This window comes from Ambystoma mexicanum, chromosome 1q (genome assembly GCF_040938575.1).
Source record: "Ambystoma mexicanum isolate Mex_15411 chromosome 1q, UKY_AmexF1_1, whole genome shotgun sequence".
Taxonomy (NCBI): Eukaryota; Metazoa; Chordata; class Amphibia; order Caudata; family Ambystomatidae; genus Ambystoma; species Ambystoma mexicanum.
In genome coordinates this window covers 1,034,282,698-1,034,302,034 of record NC_090922.1, presented here as the reverse complement: position 1 = coordinate 1,034,302,034, position 19,337 = coordinate 1,034,282,698, and positions in this window count along the sequence as shown.

The following is a 19,337-nucleotide window of genomic DNA, read 5'->3' as shown; positions in this document are numbered from 1 at the left end:
GCATTGCTCTGGGCAACACTCCAGACCATCGTTCTTTGCCTGCCAAGCCATTACAAAAGGGGAAATACCATATGCATATCAGGCTTGGTCCCACCCCCAAAGCGGTAGTCCAGCCCGAACTGCTAGGTCACATCCTTTTTGCACGAGACCACAAGCATCCCCAGACATGTTTTAGCCTTGCTGGGCTTCATCAGTGAGGAGTAGCTTGGGTCTCTAAGCCCAGCAGGCAAGGGACCCACGTCTGGGCATACCCTTCCCACTCGGGGTGACAATAGCAAAACAAAAGAGTTGATGGCTGGAAGGTTTAGGATAAATCTTGACCTCTGGCATTGCTCTGGGAAACCCTCCAGACCATCGTTCTTCGCCTGCCAGGCCATTAAAAAAGTGAAAAGACCATATGCAAATCAGGCTTGGTCCCACCCCCAAAGTGGTAGTCCAGCCCAAACTGCTAGGTCACATCCCTTTTGAATGAGACCACAAGCATCCCCAGACATGTTTCAGCCTTGTTGGGCGTCATCAGGTTGGAGTAGCTTGGGTCTCTAGGCCAAGCACTCAAGGGACCCACATCTGGTCATACCCATCCCACTCAGGGTGACAATAGCAAAACAAAAGCGTTGATGGCTGGAAGGTTTAGGATATATCTTGACCTCTGGCATTGCTCTGGGCAACCCTCCAGACCTTCGTTCTTCGCCTGCAAAGCCATTACAAAAGGGGAAAGACCATATGCAAATCAGGCTTGGTCCCACCCCCAAAGGGGTAGTCCAGCCGAAGTGCTAGCTCACATCCCTTTTGCACGAGACCACAAGCATCCCCAGACATGTTTCAGCCTTGTTGGGCATCATCAGGTTGGAGTAGTTTAGGTCTCTAGGCCTAGCAGGCAAGGGACCCACATCTGGGCATACCCTTCCCACTCGGGGTGACAATAGCAAAACAAAAGAGTTGATGGCTGGAAGGTTTAGAATAACTCTTAACCTCTGGCATTGCTCTGGGCAATCCTCCAGACCATCGTTCTTCGCCTGCCAAGCCATTACAAAAGGGGAAAGACCATATGCAAATCAGGCTTGGCCCCACCCCCAAAGGCGGTAGTGCAGCGCAAACTGCTAGGTCACATCCCTTTTGCACGAGACCACAAGCATCCCCAGACATGTTTCAGCCTTGTTGGGCGTCATCAGTGAGGAGTAGCTTGGGTCTCTAGGCCCAGCAGGCAAGGGACCCACGTCTGGGCATCCCCTTCCCACTCGGGGTGACAATAGCAAAACAAAAGAGTTGATGGCTGGAAGGTTTAGAATAACTCTTGACCTCTGGCATTGCTCTGGGCAATCCTCCAGACCATCGTTCTTTGCCTGCCAAGCCATTACAAAAGGGGAAAGACCATATGCAAATCAGGCTTGGCCCCACCCCCAAAGGGGTAGTGCAGCCCTAACTGCTAGGTCACATCCCTTTTGCACGAGACCACAAGCATCCCCAGACATGTTTCAGCCTTGTTGGGCGTCATCAGTGAGGAGTAGCTTGGGTCTCTAGGCCCAGCAGGCAAGGGACCCAGGTCTGGGCATACCCTTCCCACTCGGGGTGACAATAGCAAAACAAAAGAGTTGATGGCTGGAAGGTTTAGAATAAATCTTGACCTCTGGCATTGCTCTGGGCAACCCTCCAGATCATCGTTCTCCGCCTGCCAAGCCATTACAAAAGGGGAAAGACCATATGCAAATCAGGCTTGGTCCCACCCCCAAAGGGGTTGTCCAGCCCGAACTGCTAGCTCACATCCCTTTTGCACGAGACCACAAGCATCCCCAGACATGTTCCAGCCTTGTTGGGTGTCATCAGGTTGGAGTAGCTTAGGTCTCGAGGCGCAGCAGGCAAGGGACCCACATCTGGGCACACCCTTCCCACTCGGGGCTACAATAGCAAAACAAAAGAGTTGATGGCTGGAAGGTTTAGAATAACTCTTGACCTCTGGCATTGCTCTGGGCAACCCTCCAGACCATCGTTCTTCGCCTGCCAAGCCATTACAAAAGGGGAAAGACCACATGCAAATCAGGCTTGGCCCCACCCCCAAAGGGGTAGTCCAGCCCGAACTGCTAGGACACATCACTTTTGCACAAGACCCCAAGCATCCCGAGACATGTTTCAGCCTTGTTGGGCGTCATCAGTGAGGAGTAGCTTGGGACTCTAGGCCCAGCAGATAAGGGACCCACGTCTGGGCATACCCTTCCCACTCGGGGTGACAATAGCAAAACAAAAGAGTTGATGGCTGGAAGGTTTAGAATAAATCTTGACCTCTGGCATTGCTCTGGGCAACCCTCCAGACCATCGTTCTTCGCCTGCCAAGCCATTACAAAAGGGGAAAGACCACATGCAAATCAGGCTTGGTCCCACCCCCAAAGGGGTAGTCCAGCCCGAACTGCTAGCTCACATCCCTTTTGCACGAGACCACAAGCATCCCCAGACATGTTTCAGCCTTGTTGGGCATCATCAGGTTGGAGTGGCTTGAGTCTCTAGGCCCAGCAGGCAAGGGACCCACATCTGGGCATACCCTTCCCACTCGGGGTGACAATAGCAAAACAAAAGAGTTGATGGCTCGAAGGTTTAGAATAACTCTTGACCTCTGGCATTGCTCTGGGCAACCCTCCAGACCATCGTTCTTCGCCTGCCAAGCCATTACAAAAGGGGAAAGACCATATGCAAATCAGCCTTGGCCCCACCCCCAAAGGGGTAGTCCAGCCCGAACTGCTAGGTCACATCCTTTTTGCACGAGACCACAAGCATCCCCAGACATGTTTCAGCCTTGTTGGGCGTCATCAGTGAGGAGTAGCAGGGGTCGCTAGGCACAGCAGGCAAGGGTCCCACATCTGGGCATACCCTTCCCACTCAGGGTGACAATAGCAAAAACAAAGAGTTGATGGCTGGAAGGTTTAGAATAACTCTTGACCTCTGGCATTGCTCTGGGCAACCCTCCAGACCATCGTTCTTCGGCTGCCAAGCCATTACAAAAGTGGAAAGACCATATGCAAATCAGGCTTGGTCCCACCCCCAAAGGAGTAGTCCAGCCCGAACTGCGAGGTCACATCCCTTTTGCACAAGACCACAAGCATCCCCAGACATGTTTCAGCCTTGTTGGGCGTCATCAGTGAGGAGTAGCTTAGGTCTCTAGGCCCAGTAGGCAAGGGACCCACGCCTGCGCATACCCTTCCCACTCGGGGTGACAATAGCAAAACAAAAGAGTTTATGGCTGGAAGGTTTAGGATAAAACTTGACCTCTGGCATTGCTCTGGGCAACCCTCCAGACCATTGTTCTTTGCCTGCCAAGCCATTACAAAAGGGGAAAGACCATATGCAAATCAGACTTGGTCCCACCCCCAAAGGGGTAGTCCAGCCGAAGTGCTAGCTCACATCCCTTTTGCACGAGACCACAAGCATCCCCAGACATGTTTCAGCCTTGTTGGGCGTCAGCAGTGAGGAGTAGCTTCGGTCTCTAGGCCCAGCAGGCAAGGGACCCACGTCAGGGCATACCCTTCCCACTCGGGGTGACAATAGCAAAACAAAAGAGGTGATGACTGGAAGGTTTAAAATAAATCTTGACCTCTGGCATTGCTCTGGGCAACCCTCCAGACCATCATTCTTCGCCTGCCAAGCCATTACAAAAGGGGAAAGACCATATGCAAATCAGGCTTGGTCCCACCCCCAAAGGGGTAGTCCAGCCCCAACTGCTAGGTCACATCCCTTTTGCATGAGACCACAAGCATCCCCAGACATGTTTCAGCCTTGTTGGGTGTCATCAGTGAGGAGTAGCTTGGGTCTCTAGGCCTAGCAGGCAAGGAACCCACGTCAGGGCATACCCTTCCACTCGGGGTGACAATAGCAAAACAAAAGAGTTGATGACTGGAAGGTTTAGAATAAATCTTGACCTCTGGCATTGCTCTGGGCAACCCTCCAGACCATCGTTCTTTGCCTGCCAAGCCATTAGAAAAGGTGAAAGACCATATGCAAATCAGGCTTTGTCCCACCCCCAAAGGGGTAGTCCAGCCCGAACTACCAGGTCACATCCCTTTTGCACGAGACCACAAGCATCCCCAGACATGTTTCAGCCTTGTTGGGCGTCATCAGGTTGGAGTAGCTTGTGTCTCTAGGCCCAGCAGGCAAGGGACCCACGTCTGGGCATACCCTTCCCACTCGGGGTGACAATAGCAAAACAAAAGAGTTGATGGCTGGAAGGTTTATAATAAATCTTGACCTCTGGCATTGCTCTGGGCAACCCTCCAGACCATCGTTCTTTGCCTGCCAAGCCATTACAAAAGGGGAAAGACCATATGCAAATCAGGCTTGGTCCCACCCCCAAAGGGGTAGTCCAGCCCCAACTGCTAGGTCACATCCCTTTTGCATGAGACCACAAGCATCCCCAGACATGTTTCAGCCTTGTTGGGTGTCATCAGTGAGGAGTAGCTTGGGTCTCTAGGCCTAGCAGGCAAGGAACCCACGTCAGGGCATACCCTTCCACTCGGGGTGACAATAGCAAAACAAAATAGTTGATGACTGGAAGGTTTAGAATAAATCTTGACCTCTGGCATTGCTCTGGGCAACCCTCCAGACCATCGTTCTTCGCCTGCCAAGCCATTAAAAAAGGGGAAAGACCATATGCAAATCAGGCTTGGTCCCACCCCCAAAGGGGTAGTCCAGCCCGAACTGCTAGGTCACATCCCTTTTGCACAAGACCACAAGCATCCCCAGACATGTTTCAGCCTCGTTGGCGCCATCAGTGAGGAGTAGCTTGGGTCTCTAGGCCTAGCAGAGCAGACAAGGGACCCACGTCTGGGCATACCCTTCCCACTCGGGGTGACAATAGCAAAACAAAAGAGTTGATGGCTGGAAGGTTTAGAATAAATCTTGACCTCTGGCATTGCTCTGGGTAACCCTCCAGACCATCGTTCTTCGCCTGCCAAGCCATTACAAAAGGGGAAAGACCATATACAAATCAGGCTTGGTCCCACCCCCGAAGGGGTAGTCCAGCCCGAACTACTAGGTCACACCCCTTTTGCACAAGACCACAAGCATCCCCAAACATGTTTTAGACTTGTTGGGCGTCATCAGTGAGGAGTACCTTGGGTCTCTAGGCCCAGCAGGCAACGGTCCCACATCTAGGCATACCCTTCCCACTCAGGGTGACAATAGCAAAACAAAAGAGTTGATGGCTGGAAGGTTTAGAATAAATCTTGACCTCTGGCATTGCTCTGGGCAACCCTCCAGACCATCGTTCTTCGCCTGCCAAGCCATTACAAAAGGAGAAAGACCATATGCAAATCAGGCTTGGTCCCACCCCCAAAGGGGTAGCCCAGCCCGAACTGCTAGGTCACATCCCTTTTGCATGAGACCACAAGCATCCCCAGACATGTTGCAGCCTTGTTGGGAGTCATCAGTGAGGAGTAGCTTGGGTCTCTAGGCCCAGCAAGCAAGGGACCCACGTCTGGGCATACCCTTCCCAATCAGGGTGACAATAGCAAAACAAAAGAGTTGATAGCTGGAAGGTTCAGGATGAATCTTGACCTCTGGCATTGCTCTGGGCAACCCTCTAGACCACTGTTCTTCACCTGCCAAGCCATTACAAAAGGGGAAAGACCATATGCAAATCAGGCTTGGTCCCACCCTCAAAGGGGTAGTCCAGCCCGAACTGCTAGGTCACATCCCTTTTGCACGAGACCACAAGCATCGCCAGACATGTTTCAGCCATGTCGGGCGTCATCAGTGAGGAGTAGCTTGGGTCTCTAGGCCCAGCAGGCAAGGGTCCCACATCTGGGCATACCCTTCCCACTCAGGGTGACAATAGCAAAGCAGAAGAGTTGATGGCTGGAAGGTTTAGAATACATCTTGACCTCTTGCATTGCTCTGGGTAATCCTCCAGACCATCGTTCTTCCCTACCAAGCCATAACAAAAGGGAAAGACCATATGCAAATCAGGCTTGGTCCCACCCCCAAAGGGGTAGTCCAGCCCGAACTGCTAGGTCACATCCCTTGTGCACAAGACCACAAGCATCCCCAGACATGTTTCAGCCTTGTTGGGCATCATCAGTGAGGAGTAGCTTGGGTCTCTAGGCCCAGCAGGCAAGGGACCCACGTCTGGGTATACCCTTCCCACCCCGGGTGACCAAAGAAAAACAAAAGAGTTGATGTCTGGAAGGTTTATAATAAATCTTGACCTCTGGCATTGCTCTGGGCAACCCTCCAGACCATCGTTCTTTGCCTGCCAAGCCATTACAAAAGGGGAAAGACCATATGCAAATCAGGCTTGGTCCCACCCCCAAAGGGGTAGTCCAGCCCCAACTGCTAGGTCACATCCCTTTTGCATGAGACCACAAGCATCCCCAGACATGTTTCAGCCTTGTTGGGTGTCATCAGTGAGGAGTAGCTTGGGTCTCTAGGCCTAGCAGGCAAGGAACCCACGTCAGGGCATACCCTTCCACTCGGGGTGACAATAGCAAAACAAAAGAGTTGATGACTGGAAGGTTTAGAATAAATCTTGACCTCTGGCATTGCTCTGGGCAACCCTCCAGACCATCGTTCTTTGCCTGCCAAGCCATTACAAAAGGTGAAAGACCATATGCCAATCAGGCTTTGTCCCACCCCCAAAGGGGTAGTCCAGCCTGAACTACCAGGTCACATCCCTTTTGCACGAGACCACAAGCATAACCAGACATGTTTCAGCCTTGTTGGGCGTCATCAGGTTGGAGTAGCTTGTGTCTCTAGGCCCAGCAGGCAAGGGACCCACGTCTGGGCATACCCTTCCCACTCGGGGTGACAATACCAAAACAAAAGAGTTGATGGCTGGAAGGTTTATAATAAATCTTGACCTCTGGCATTGCTCTGGGCAACCCTCCAGACCATCGTTCTTTGCCTGCCAAGCCATTACAAAAGGGGAAAGACCATATGCAAATCAGGCTTGGTCCCACCCCCAAAGGGGTAGTCCAGCCCCAACTGCTAGGTCACATCCCTTTTGCATGAGACCACAAGCATCCCCAGACATGTTTCAGCCTTGTTGGGTGTCATCAGTGAGGAGTAGCTTGGGTCTCTAGGCCTAGCAGGCAAGGAACCCACGTCAGGGCATACCCTTCCACTCGGGGTGACAATAGCAAAACAAAAGAGTTGATGACTGGAAGGTTTAGAATAAATCTTGACCTCTGGCATTGCTCTGGGCAACCCTCCAGACCATCGTTCTTTGCCTGCCAAGCCATTAGAAAAGGTGAAAGACCATATGCAAATCAGGCTTTGTCCCACCCCCAAAGGGGTAGTCCAGCCCGAACTACCAGGTCACATCCCTTTTGCACGAGACCACAAGCATCCCCAGACATGTTTCAGCCTTGTTGGGCGTCATCAGGTTGGAGTAACTTGTGTCTCTAGGCCCAGCAGGCAAGCGACCCACGTCTGGGCATACCCTTTCCACTCGGGGTGACAATAGCAAAACAAAAGAGTTGATGGCTGGAAGGTTTATAATAAATCTTGACCTCTGGCATTGCTCTGGGCAACCCTCCAGAACATCGTTCTTTGCCTGCCAAGCCATTACAAAAGGGGAAAGACCATATGCAAATCAGGCTTGGTCCCACCCCCAAAGGGGTAGTCCAGCCCCAACTGCTAGGTCACATCCCTTTTGCATGAGACCACAAGCATCCCCAGACATGTTTCAGCCTTGTTGGGTGTCATCAGTGAGGAGTAGCTTGGGTCTCTAGGCCTAGCAGGCAAGGAACCCACGTCAGGGCATACCCTTCCACTCGGGGTGACAATAGCAAAACAAAAGAGTTGATGACTGGAAGGTTTAGAATAAATCTTGACCTCTGGCATTGCTCTGGGCAACCCTCCAGACCATCGTTCTTTGCCTGCCAAGCCATTAGAAAAGGTGAAAGACCATATGCAAATCAGGCTTTGTCCCACCCCCAAAGGGGTAGTCCAGCCCGAACTACCAGGTCACATCCCTTTTGCACGAGACCACAAGCATCCCCAGACATGTTTCAGCCTTGTTGGGCGTCATCAGGTTGGAGTAGCTTGTGTCTCTAGGCCCAGCAGGCAAGGGACCCACGTCTGGGCATACCCTTCCCACTCGGGGTGACAATACCAAAACAAAAGAGTTGATGGCTGGAAGGTTTAGGATAAATCTTGACCTCTGGCATTGCTCTGGACAACCCTCCAGACCATCGTTCTTCGCCTGCCAAGCCATTAAAAAAGTGAAAAGACCATATGCAAATCAGGCTTGGTCCCACCCCCAAAGTGGTAGTCCAGCCCGAACTGCTAGGTCACATCCCTTTTGCACGAGACCACAAGCATCCCCAGACATGTATCAGCCTTGTTGGGCGTCATCAGTGAGGAGTAGCTTGGGTCTCTAGGCCCAGCAGGCAAGGGACCCACGTCTGGGCATACCCTTCCCACTCGGGGTGACAATAGCAAAACAAAAGAGTTGATGGCTAGAAGGTTTATAATAAATCTTGACCTCTGGCATTGCTCTGGGCAACCCTCCATACCATCGTTCTTCGCCTGCCAAGCCATTACAAAAGGGGAAAGACCATATGCAAATCAGGCTTGGTCCCACCCCCAAAGGGGTAGTCCAGCCGAAGTGCTAGCTCACATCCCTTTTGCACGAGACCACAAGCATCCCTAGATATGTTTTAGCCTTGTTGGGCATCATCAGGTTGGAGTAGCTTAGGTCTCTAGGCCTAGCAGGCAAGGGACCCACATCTGGGCATACCCTTCCCACTCGGGGTGACAATAGCAAAACAAAAGAGTTGATGGCTGGAAGGTTTAGAATAACTCTTGACCTCTAGCATTGCTCTGGGCAACCCTCCAGACCATCGTTCTTCGCCTGCCAAGCCATTAAAAAAGTGAAAAGACCATATGCAAATCAGGCTTGGTCCCACCCCCAAAGTGGTAGTCCAGCCCGAACTGCTAGGTCACATCCCTTTTGCACGAGACCACAAGCATCCCCAGACATGTGTCAGCCTTGTTGGGCGTCATCAGTGAGGAGTAGCTTGGGTCTCTAGGCCCAGCAGGCAAGGGACCCACGTCTGGGCATACCCTTCCCACTCGGGGTGACAATAGCAAAACAAAAGAGTTGATGGCTAGAAGGTTTATAATAAATCTTGACCTCTGGCATTGCTCTGGGCAACCCTCCATACCATCGTTCTTCGCCTGCCAAGCCATTACAAAAGGGGAAAGACCATATGCAAATCAGGCTTGGTCCCACCCCCAAAGGGGTAGTCCAGCCGAAGTGCTAGCTCACATCCCTTTTGCACGAGACCACAAGCATCCCTAGATATGTTTCAGCCTTGTTGGGCATCATCAGGTTGGAGTAGCTTAGGTCTCTAGGCCTAGCAGGCAAGGGACCCACATCTGGGCATACCCTTCCCACTCGGGGTGACAATAGCAAAACAAAAGAGTTGATGGCTGGAAGGTTTAGAATAACTCTTGACCTCTAGCATTGCTCTGGGCAACCCTCTAGACCATCGTTCTTCGCCTGCCAAGCCATCACAAAAGGGGAAAGACCATATGCAAATCAGGCTTGGCCCCACCCCCAAAGCGGTAGTGCAGCCCGAACTGCTAGGTCACATCCCTTTTGCGCGAGACCACAAGCATCCCCAGACATGTTTCAGCCTTGTTGGGCCATCCCCAGACATGTTTCAGCCTTGTTGGGCGTCATCAGTGAGGAGTAGCTTGGGTCTCTAGGCCCAGCAGGCAAGGGACCCACGTCTGGGCATACCCTTCCCGCTAGGGGTGACAATAGCAAAACAAAAGAGTTGATGGCTGGAAGGTTTAGAATAAATCTTGACCTCTGGCATTGCTCTGGGCAACCCTCCAGATCATCGTTCTCCGCCTGCCAAGCCATTACAAAAGAGGAAAGACCATATGCAAATCAGGCTTGGTCCCACCCCCAAAGGGGTAGTCCAGCCCGAACTGCTAGCTCACATCCATTTTGCACGAGACCACAAGCATCCCCAGACATGTTTCAGCCTTGTTGGGTGTCATCAGGTTGGAGTAGCTTAGGTCTCAAGGCCCAGCAGGCAAGGGACCCACATCTGGCCATACCCTTCCCACTCGGGGTCACAATAACAAAACAAAAGTGTTGATGGCTGGAAGGTTTAGAATAACTCTTGACAACTGGCATTGCTCTGGGCAACCCTGCAGACCATCGTTCTTCGCCTGCCAAGCCATTACAAAAAGGGAAAGACCACATGCAAATCAGGCTTGGCCCCACCCCCAAAGGGGTAGTCCAGCCCGAACTGCTAGGACACATCACTTGTGCACGAGACCCCAAGCATCCCCAGACATGTTTCAGCGTTGTTGGGCGTCATCAGTGAGGAGTAGCTTGGGTCTCTAGGCCCAGCAGATAAGGGACCCACGTCTGGGCATACCCTTCCCACTCGGGGTGACAATAGCAAAACAAAAGAGTTGATGGCTGGAAGGTTTAGAATAAATCTTGACCTCTGGCACTGCTCTGGGTATCCCTCCTCCAGACCATCGCTCTTTGCCTGCCAAGCCGTTACAAAAGGGGAAAGACAATATGCAAATCAGGCTTGGTCCTACCCCCAAAGGGGTAGTCCAGCCCGAACTGCTAGCTCACATCACTTTTGCACGAGACCACAAGGATCCCCAGACATGTTTCAGCCTTGTTGGGCATCATCAGGTTGGAGTGGCTTGGGTCTCTAGGCCCAGCAGGCAAGGGACCCACATCTGGGCATACCCTTCCCACTCGGGGTGACAATAGCAAAACAAAAGAGTTGATGGCTGGAAGGTTTAGAATAACTCTTGACCTCTGGCATTGCTCTGGGCAATCCTCCAGACCATCGTTCTTCGCCTGCCAAGCCATTAAAAAAGGGGAAAGACCATATGCAAATCAGCCTTGGCCCCACCCCCAAAGGGATAGTCCAGCCCGAACTGCTAGGTCACATCCTTTTTGCACAAGACCACAAGCATCCCCAGACATGTTTCAGCCTTGCTGGGCGTCATCAGTGAGGAGTAGCTTGGGTCTCTAAGCCCAGCAGGCAAGGGACCCACGTCTGGGCATACCCTTCCCACTCAGGGTGACAATAGCAAAACAAAAGAGTTGATGGCTGGAAGGTTTAGAATCAATCTTGACCTCTGGCATTGCTCTGGGCAATCCTCCAGTCCATCGTTTTTCACCTGCCAAGCCATTACAAAAGGGGAAAGACCATATGCAAATCAGGCTTGGTCCCACCCCCAAAGGGGTAGTCCAGCCCCAACTGCTAGGTCACATCCCTTTTGCACGAGACCACAAGCATCCCCAGACATGTTTCAGCCTTGTTGGGCGTCATCAGTGAGGAGTAGCTTGGGTCTCTAGGCCCAGCAGGCAAGGGACCCAGGTCTGGGCATACCCTTCCCACTCGGGGTGACAATAGCAAAACAAAAGAGTTGATGGCTGGAAGGTTTAGAATAAATCTTGACCTCTGGCATTGCTTTGGGCAACCCTCCAGTCCATCGTTTTTCACCTGCCAAGCCATTACAAAAGGGGAAAGACCATATGCAAATCAGGCTTGGTCCCACCCCCAAAGGGGTAGTCCAGCCCCAACTGCTAGGTCACATCCCTTTTGCACGAGACCACAAGCATCCCCAGACATGTTTCAGCCTTGTTGGGCGTCATTAGTGAGGAGTAGCTTTTGTCTCTAGGCCCAGCAGGCAAGGGACCCACGTCTGGGCAAACCCTTCTCACTCGGGGCGACAATAGCAAAACAAAAGAGTTGATGGTTGGAAGGTTTAGGATAAATCTTGACCTCTGGCATTGCTCTGGGCAACACTCCAGACCATCGTTCTTTGCCTGCCAAGCCATTACAAAAGGGGAAATACCATATGCATATCAGGCTTGGTCCCACCCCCAAAGCGGTAGTCCAGCCCGAACTGCTAGGTCACATCCTTTTTGCACGAGACCACAAGCATCCCCAGACATGTTTTAGCCTTGCTGGGCTTCATCAGTGAGGAGTAGCTTGGGTCTCTAAGCCCAGCAGGCAAGGGACCCACGTCTGGGCATACCCTTCCCACTCGGGGTGACAATAGCAAAACAAAAGAGTTGATGGCTGGAAGGTTTAGGATAAATCTTGACCTCTGGCATTGCTCTGGGAAACCCTCCAGACCATCGTTCTTCGCCTGCCAGGCCATTAAAAAAGTGAAAAGACCATATGCAAATCAGGCTTGGTCCCACCCCCAAAGTGGTAGTCCAGCCCAAACTGCTAGGTCACATCCCTTTTGAATGAGACCACAAGCATCCCCAGACATGTTTCAGCCTTGTTGGGCGTCATCAGGTTGGAGTAGCTTGGGTCTCTAGGCCAAGCACTCAAGGGACCCACATCTGGTCATACCCATCCCACTCAGGGTGACAATAGCAAAACAAAAGCGTTGATGGCTGGAAGGTTTAGGATATATCTTGACCTCTGGCATTGCTCTGGGCAACCCTCCAGACCTTCGTTCTTCGCCTGCAAAGCCATTACAAAAGGGGAAAGACCATATGCAAATCAGGCTTGGTCCCACCCCCAAAGGGGTAGTCCAGCCGAAGTGCTAGCTCACATCCCTTTTGCACGAGACCACAAGCATCCCCAGACATGTTTCAGCCTTGTTGGGCATCATCAGGTTGGAGTAGTTTAGGTCTCTAGGCCTAGCAGGCAAGGGACCCACATCTGGGCATACCCTTCCCACTCGGGGTGACAATAGCAAAACAAAAGAGTTGATGGCTGGAAGGTTTAGAATAACTCTTAACCTCTGGCATTGCTCTGGGCAATCCTCCAGACCATCGTTCTTCGCCTGCCAAGCCATTACAAAAGGGGAAAGACCATATGCAAATCAGGCTTGGCCCCACCCCCAAAGGCGGTAGTGCAGCGCAAACTGCTAGGTCACATCCCTTTTGCACGAGACCACAAGCATCCCCAGACATGTTTCAGCCTTGTTGGGCGTCATCAGTGAGGAGTAGCTTGGGTCTCTAGGCCCAGCAGGCAAGGGACCCACGTCTGGGCATCCCCTTCCCACTCGGGGTGACAATAGCAAAACAAAAGAGTTGATGGCTGGAAGGTTTAGAATAACTCTTGACCTCTGGCATTGCTCTGGGCAATCCTCCAGACCATCGTTCTTTGCCTGCCAAGCCATTACAAAAGGGGAAAGACCATATGCAAATCAGGCTTGGCCCCACCCCCAAAGGGGTAGTGCAGCCCTAACTGCTAGGTCACATCCCTTTTGCACGAGACCACAAGCATCCCCAGACATGTTTCAGCCTTGTTGGGCGTCATCAGTGAGGAGTAGCTTGGGTCTCTAGGCCCAGCAGGCAAGGGACCCAGGTCTGGGCATACCCTTCCCACTCGGGGTGACAATAGCAAAACAAAAGAGTTGATGGCTGGAAGGTTTAGAATAAATCTTGACCTCTGGCATTGCTCTGGGCAACCCTCCAGATCATCGTTCTCCGCCTGCCAAGCCATTACAAAAGGGGAAAGACCATATGCAAATCAGGCTTGGTCCCACCCCCAAAGGGGTTGTCCAGCCCGAACTGCTAGCTCACATCCCTTTTGCACGAGACCACAAGCATCCCCAGACATGTTCCAGCCTTGTTGGGTGTCATCAGGTTGGAGTAGCTTAGGTCTCGAGGCGCAGCAGGCAAGGGACCCACATCTGGGCACACCCTTCCCACTCGGGGCTACAATAGCAAAACAAAAGAGTTGATGGCTGGAAGGTTTAGAATAACTCTTGACCTCTGGCATTGCTCTGGGCAACCCTCCAGACCATCGTTCTTCGCCTGCCAAGCCATTACAAAAGGGGAAAGACCACATGCAAATCAGGCTTGGCCCCACCCCCAAAGGGGTAGTCCAGCCCGAACTGCTAGGACACATCACTTTTGCACAAGACCCCAAGCATCCCGAGACATGTTTCAGCCTTGTTGGGCGTCATCAGTGAGGAGTAGCTTGGGACTCTAGGCCCAGCAGATAAGGGACCCACGTCTGGGCATACCCTTCCCACTCGGGGTGACAATAGCAAAACAAAAGAGTTGATGGCTGGAAGGTTTAGAATAAATCTTGACCTCTGGCATTGCTCTGGGCAACCCTCCAGACCATCGTTCTTCGCCTGCCAAGCCATTACAAAAGGGGAAAGACCACATGCAAATCAGGCTTGGTCCCACCCCCAAAGGGGTAGTCCAGCCCGAACTGCTAGCTCACATCCCTTTTGCACGAGACCACAAGCATCCCCAGACATGTTTCAGCCTTGTTGGGCATCATCAGGTTGGAGTGGCTTGAGTCTCTAGGCCCAGCAGGCAAGGGACCCACATCTGGGCATACCCTTCCCACTCGGGGTGACAATAGCAAAACAAAAGAGTTGATGGCTCGAAGGTTTAGAATAACTCTTGACCTCTGGCATTGCTCTGGGCAACCCTCCAGACCATCGTTCTTCGCCTGCCAAGCCATTACAAAAGGGGAAAGACCATATGCAAATCAGCCTTGGCCCCACCCCCAAAGGGGTAGTCCAGCCCGAACTGCTAGGTCACATCCTTTTTGCACGAGACCACAAGCATCCCCAGACATGTTTCAGCCTTGTTGGGCGTCATCAGTGAGGAGTAGCAGGGGTCGCTAGGCACAGCAGGCAAGGGTCCCACATCTGGGCATACCCTTCCCACTCAGGGTGACAATAGCAAAAACAAAGAGTTGATGGCTGGAAGGTTTAGAATAACTCTTGACCTCTGGCATTGCTCTGGGCAACCCTCCAGACCATCGTTCTTCGGCTGCCAAGCCATTACAAAAGTGGAAAGACCATATGCAAATCAGGCTTGGTCCCACCCCCAAAGGAGTAGTCCAGCCCGAACTGCGAGGTCACATCCCTTTTGCACAAGACCACAAGCATCCCCAGACATGTTTCAGCCTTGTTGGGCGTCATCAGTGAGGAGTAGCTTAGGTCTCTAGGCCCAGTAGGCAAGGGACCCACGCCTGCGCATACCCTTCCCACTCGGGGTGACAATAGCAAAACAAAAGAGTTTATGGCTGGAAGGTTTAGGATAAAACTTGACCTCTGGCATTGCTCTGGGCAACCCTCCAGACCATTGTTCTTTGCCTGCCAAGCCATTACAAAAGGGGAAAGACCATATGCAAATCAGACTTGGTCCCACCCCCAAAGGGGTAGTCCAGCCGAAGTGCTAGCTCACATCCCTTTTGCACGAGACCACAAGCATCCCCAGACATGTTTCAGCCTTGTTGGGCGTCAGCAGTGAGGAGTAGCTTCGGTCTCTAGGCCCAGCAGGCAAGGGACCCACGTCAGGGCATACCCTTCCCACTCGGGGTGACAATAGCAAAACAAAAGAGGTGATGACTGGAAGGTTTAAAATAAATCTTGACCTCTGGCATTGCTCTGGGCAACCCTCCAGACCATCATTCTTCGCCTGCCAAGCCATTACAAAAGGGGAAAGACCATATGCAAATCAGGCTTGGTCCCACCCCCAAAGGGGTAGTCCAGCCGAAGTGCTAGCTCACATCCCTTTTGCACGAGACCACAAGCATCCCCAGACATGTTTCAGCCTTGTTGGGCATCATCAGGTTGGAGTAGCTTAGGTCTCTAGGCCTAGCAGGCAAGGGACCCACGTCTGGGCATACCCTTCCCACTCGGGGTGACAATAGCAAAACAAAAGAGTTGATGGCTGGAAGGTTTAGAATAAATCTTGACCTCTGGCATTGCTCTGGGCAACCCTCCAGATCATCGTTCTCCGCCTGCCAAGCCATTACAAAAGGGGAAAGACCATATGCAAATCAGGCTTGGTCCCACCCCCAAAGGGGTTGTCCAGCCCGAACTGCTAGCTCACATCCCTTTTGCACGACAGCACAAGCATCCCCAGACATGTTTCAGCCTTGTTGGGTGTCATCAGGTTGGAGTAGCTTAGGTCTCGAGGCCCAGCAGGCAAGGGACCCACATCTGGGCACACCCTTCCCACTCGGGGCTACAATAGCAAATCAAAAGAGTTGATGGCTGGAAGGTTTAGAATAACTCTTGACCTCTGGCATTGGTCTGGGCAACCCTCCAGACCATCGTTCTTCGCCTGCCAAGCCATTACAAAAGGGGAAAGACCACATGCAAATCAGGCTTGGCCCCACCCCCAAAGGGGTAGTCCAGCCCGAACTGCTAGGACACATCACTTTTGCACAAGACCCCAAGCATCCCGAGACATGTTTCAGCCTTGTTGGGCGTCATCAGTGAGGAGTAGCTTGGGACTCTAGGCCCAGCAGATAAGGGACCCACGTCTGGGCATACCCTTCCCACTCGGGGTGACAATAGCAAAACAAAAGAGTTGATGGCTGGAAGGTTTAGAATAAATCTTGACCTCTGGCATTGCTCTGGGCAACCCTCCAGACCATCGTTCTTCGCCTGCCAAGCCATTACAAAAGGGGAAAGACCACATGCAAATCAGGCTTGGTCCCACCCCCAAAGGGGTAGTCCAGCCCGAACTGCTAGCTCACATCCCTTTTGCACGAGACCACAAGCATCCCCAGACATGTTTCAGCCTTGTTGGGCATCATCAGGTTGGAGTGGCTTGAGTCTCTAGGCCCAGCAGGCAAGGGACCCACATCTGGGCATACCCTTCCCACTCGGGGTGACAATAGCAAAACAAAAGAGTTGATGGCTCGAAGGTTTAGAATAACTCTTGACCTCTGGCATTGCTCTGGGCAACCCTCCAGACCATCGTTCTTCGCCTGCCAAGCCATTACAAAAGGGGAAAGACCATATGCAAATCAGCCTTGGCCCCACCCCCAAAGGGGTAGTCCAGCCCGAACTGCTAGGTCACATCCTTTTTGCACGAGACCACAAGCATCCCCAGACATGTTTCAGCCTTGTTGGGCGTCATCAGTGAGGAGTAGCAGGGGTCGCTAGGCACAGCAGGCAAGGGTCCCACATCTGGGCATACCCTTCCCACTCAGGGTGACAATAGCAAAAACAAAGAGTTGATGGCTGGAAGGTTTAGAATAACTCTTGACCTCTGGCATTGCTCTGGGCAACCCTCCAGACCATCGTTCTTCGGCTGCCAAGCCATTACAAAAGTGGAAAGACCATATGCAAATCAGGCTTGGTCCCACCCCCAAAGGAGTAGTCCAGCCCGAACTGCGAGGTCACATCCCTTTTGCACAAGACCACAAGCATCCCCAGACATGTTTCAGCCTTGTTGGGCGTCATCAGTGAGGAGTAGCTTAGGTCTCTAGGCCCAGTAGGCAAGGGACCCACGCCTGCGCATACCCTTCCCACTCGGGGTGACAATAGCAAAACAAAAGAGTTTATGGCTGGAAGGTTTAGGATAAAACTTGACCTCTGGCATTGCTCTGGGCAACCCTCCAGACCATTGTTCTTTGCCTGCCAAGCCATTACAAAAGGGGAAAGACCATATGCAAATCAGACTTGGTCCCACCCCCAAAGGGGTAGTCCAGCCGAAGTGCTAGCTCACATCCCTTTTGCACGAGACCACAAGCATCCCCAGACATGTTTCAGCCTTGTTGGGCGTCAGCAGTGAGGAGTAGCTTCGGTCTCTAGGCCCAGCAGGCAAGGGACCCACGTCAGGGCATACCCTTCCCACTCGGGGTGACAATAGCAAAACAAAAGAGGTGATGACTGGAAGGTTTAAAATAAATCTTGACCTCTGGCATTGCTCTGGGCAACCCTCCAGACCATCATTCTTCGCCTGCCAAGCCATTACAAAAGGGGAAAGACCATATGCAAATCAGGCTTGGTCCCACCCCCAAAGGGGTAGTCCAGCCGAAGTGCTAGCTCACATCCCTTTTGCACGAGACCACAAGCATCCCCAGACATGTTTCAGCCTTGTTGGGCATCATCAGGTTGGAGTAGCTTAGGTCTCTAGGCCTAGCAGGCAAGGGACCCACGTCTGGGCATACCCTTCCCACTCGGGGTGACAATAGCAAAACAAAAGAGTTGATGGCTGGAAGGTTTAGAATAAATCTTGACCTCTGGCATTGCTCTGGGCAACCCTCCAGATCATCGTTCTCCGCCTGCCAAGCCATTACAAAAGGGGAAAGACCATATGCAAATCAGGCTTGGTCCCACCCCCAAAGGGGTTGTCCAGCCCGAACTGCTAGCTCACATCCCTTTTGCACGACAGCACAAGCATCCCCAGACATGTTTCAGCCTTGTTGGGTGTCATCAGGTTGGAGTAGCTTAGGTCTCGAGGCCCAGCAGGCAAGGGACCCACATCTGGGCACACCCTTCCCACTCGGGGCTACAATAGCAAATCAAAAGAGTTGATGGCTGGAAGGTTTAGAATAACTCTTGACCTCTGGCATTGGTCTGGGCAACCCTCCAGACCATCGTTCTTCGCCTGCCAAGCCATTACAAAAGGGGAAAGACCACATGCAAATCAGGCTTGGCCCCACCCCCAAAGGGGTAGTCCAGCCCGAACTGCTAGGACACATCACTTTTGCACGAGACCCCAAGCATCCCCAGACATGTTTCAGCCTTGTTGGGCGTCATCAGTGAGGAGTAGCTTGGGTCTCTAGGCCCAGCAGATAAGGGACCCACGTCTGGGCATACCCTTCCCACTCGGGGTGACAATAGCAAAACAAAAGAGTTGATGGCTGGAAGGTTTAGAATAAATCTTGACCTCTGGCACTGCTCTGGGCATCCCTCCAGACCATTGTTCTTTGACTGCCAAGCCGTTACAAAAAGGGGAAAGACCATATGCAAATCAGGCTTGGTCCCACCCCCAAAGGGGTAGTCCAGCACGAACTGATAGGTCACATCCGTTTTGCATGAGACCACAAGCATCCCCAGACATGTTTCAGCCTTGTTGGGCATCATCAGGTTGGAGTGGCTTGGGTCTCTAGGCCCAGCAGGCAAGGGACCCACATCTGGGCATACCCTTCCCACTCGGGGTGACAATAGCAAAACAAAAGAGTTGATGGCTCGAAGGTTTAGAATAACTCTTGACCTCTGGCATTGCTCTGGGCAACCCTCCAGACCATCGTTCTTCGCCTGCCAAGCCATTACAAAAGGGGAAAGACCATATGCAAATCAGCCTTGGCCCCACCCCCAAAGGGGTAGTCCAGCCCGAACTGCTAGGTCACATCCTTTTTGCACGAGACCACAAGCATCCCCAGACATGTTTCAGCCTTGTTGGGCGTCATCATTGAGGAGTAGCAGGGGTCGCTAGGCACAGCAGGCAAGGGTCCCACATCTGGGCATACCCTTCCCACTCAGGGTGACAATAGCAAAAACAAAGAGTTGATGGCTGGAAGGTTTAGAATAACTCTTGACCTCTGGCATTGCTCTGGGCAACCCTCCAGACCATCGTTCTTCGGCTGCCAAGCCATTACAAAAGTGGAAAGACCATATGCAAA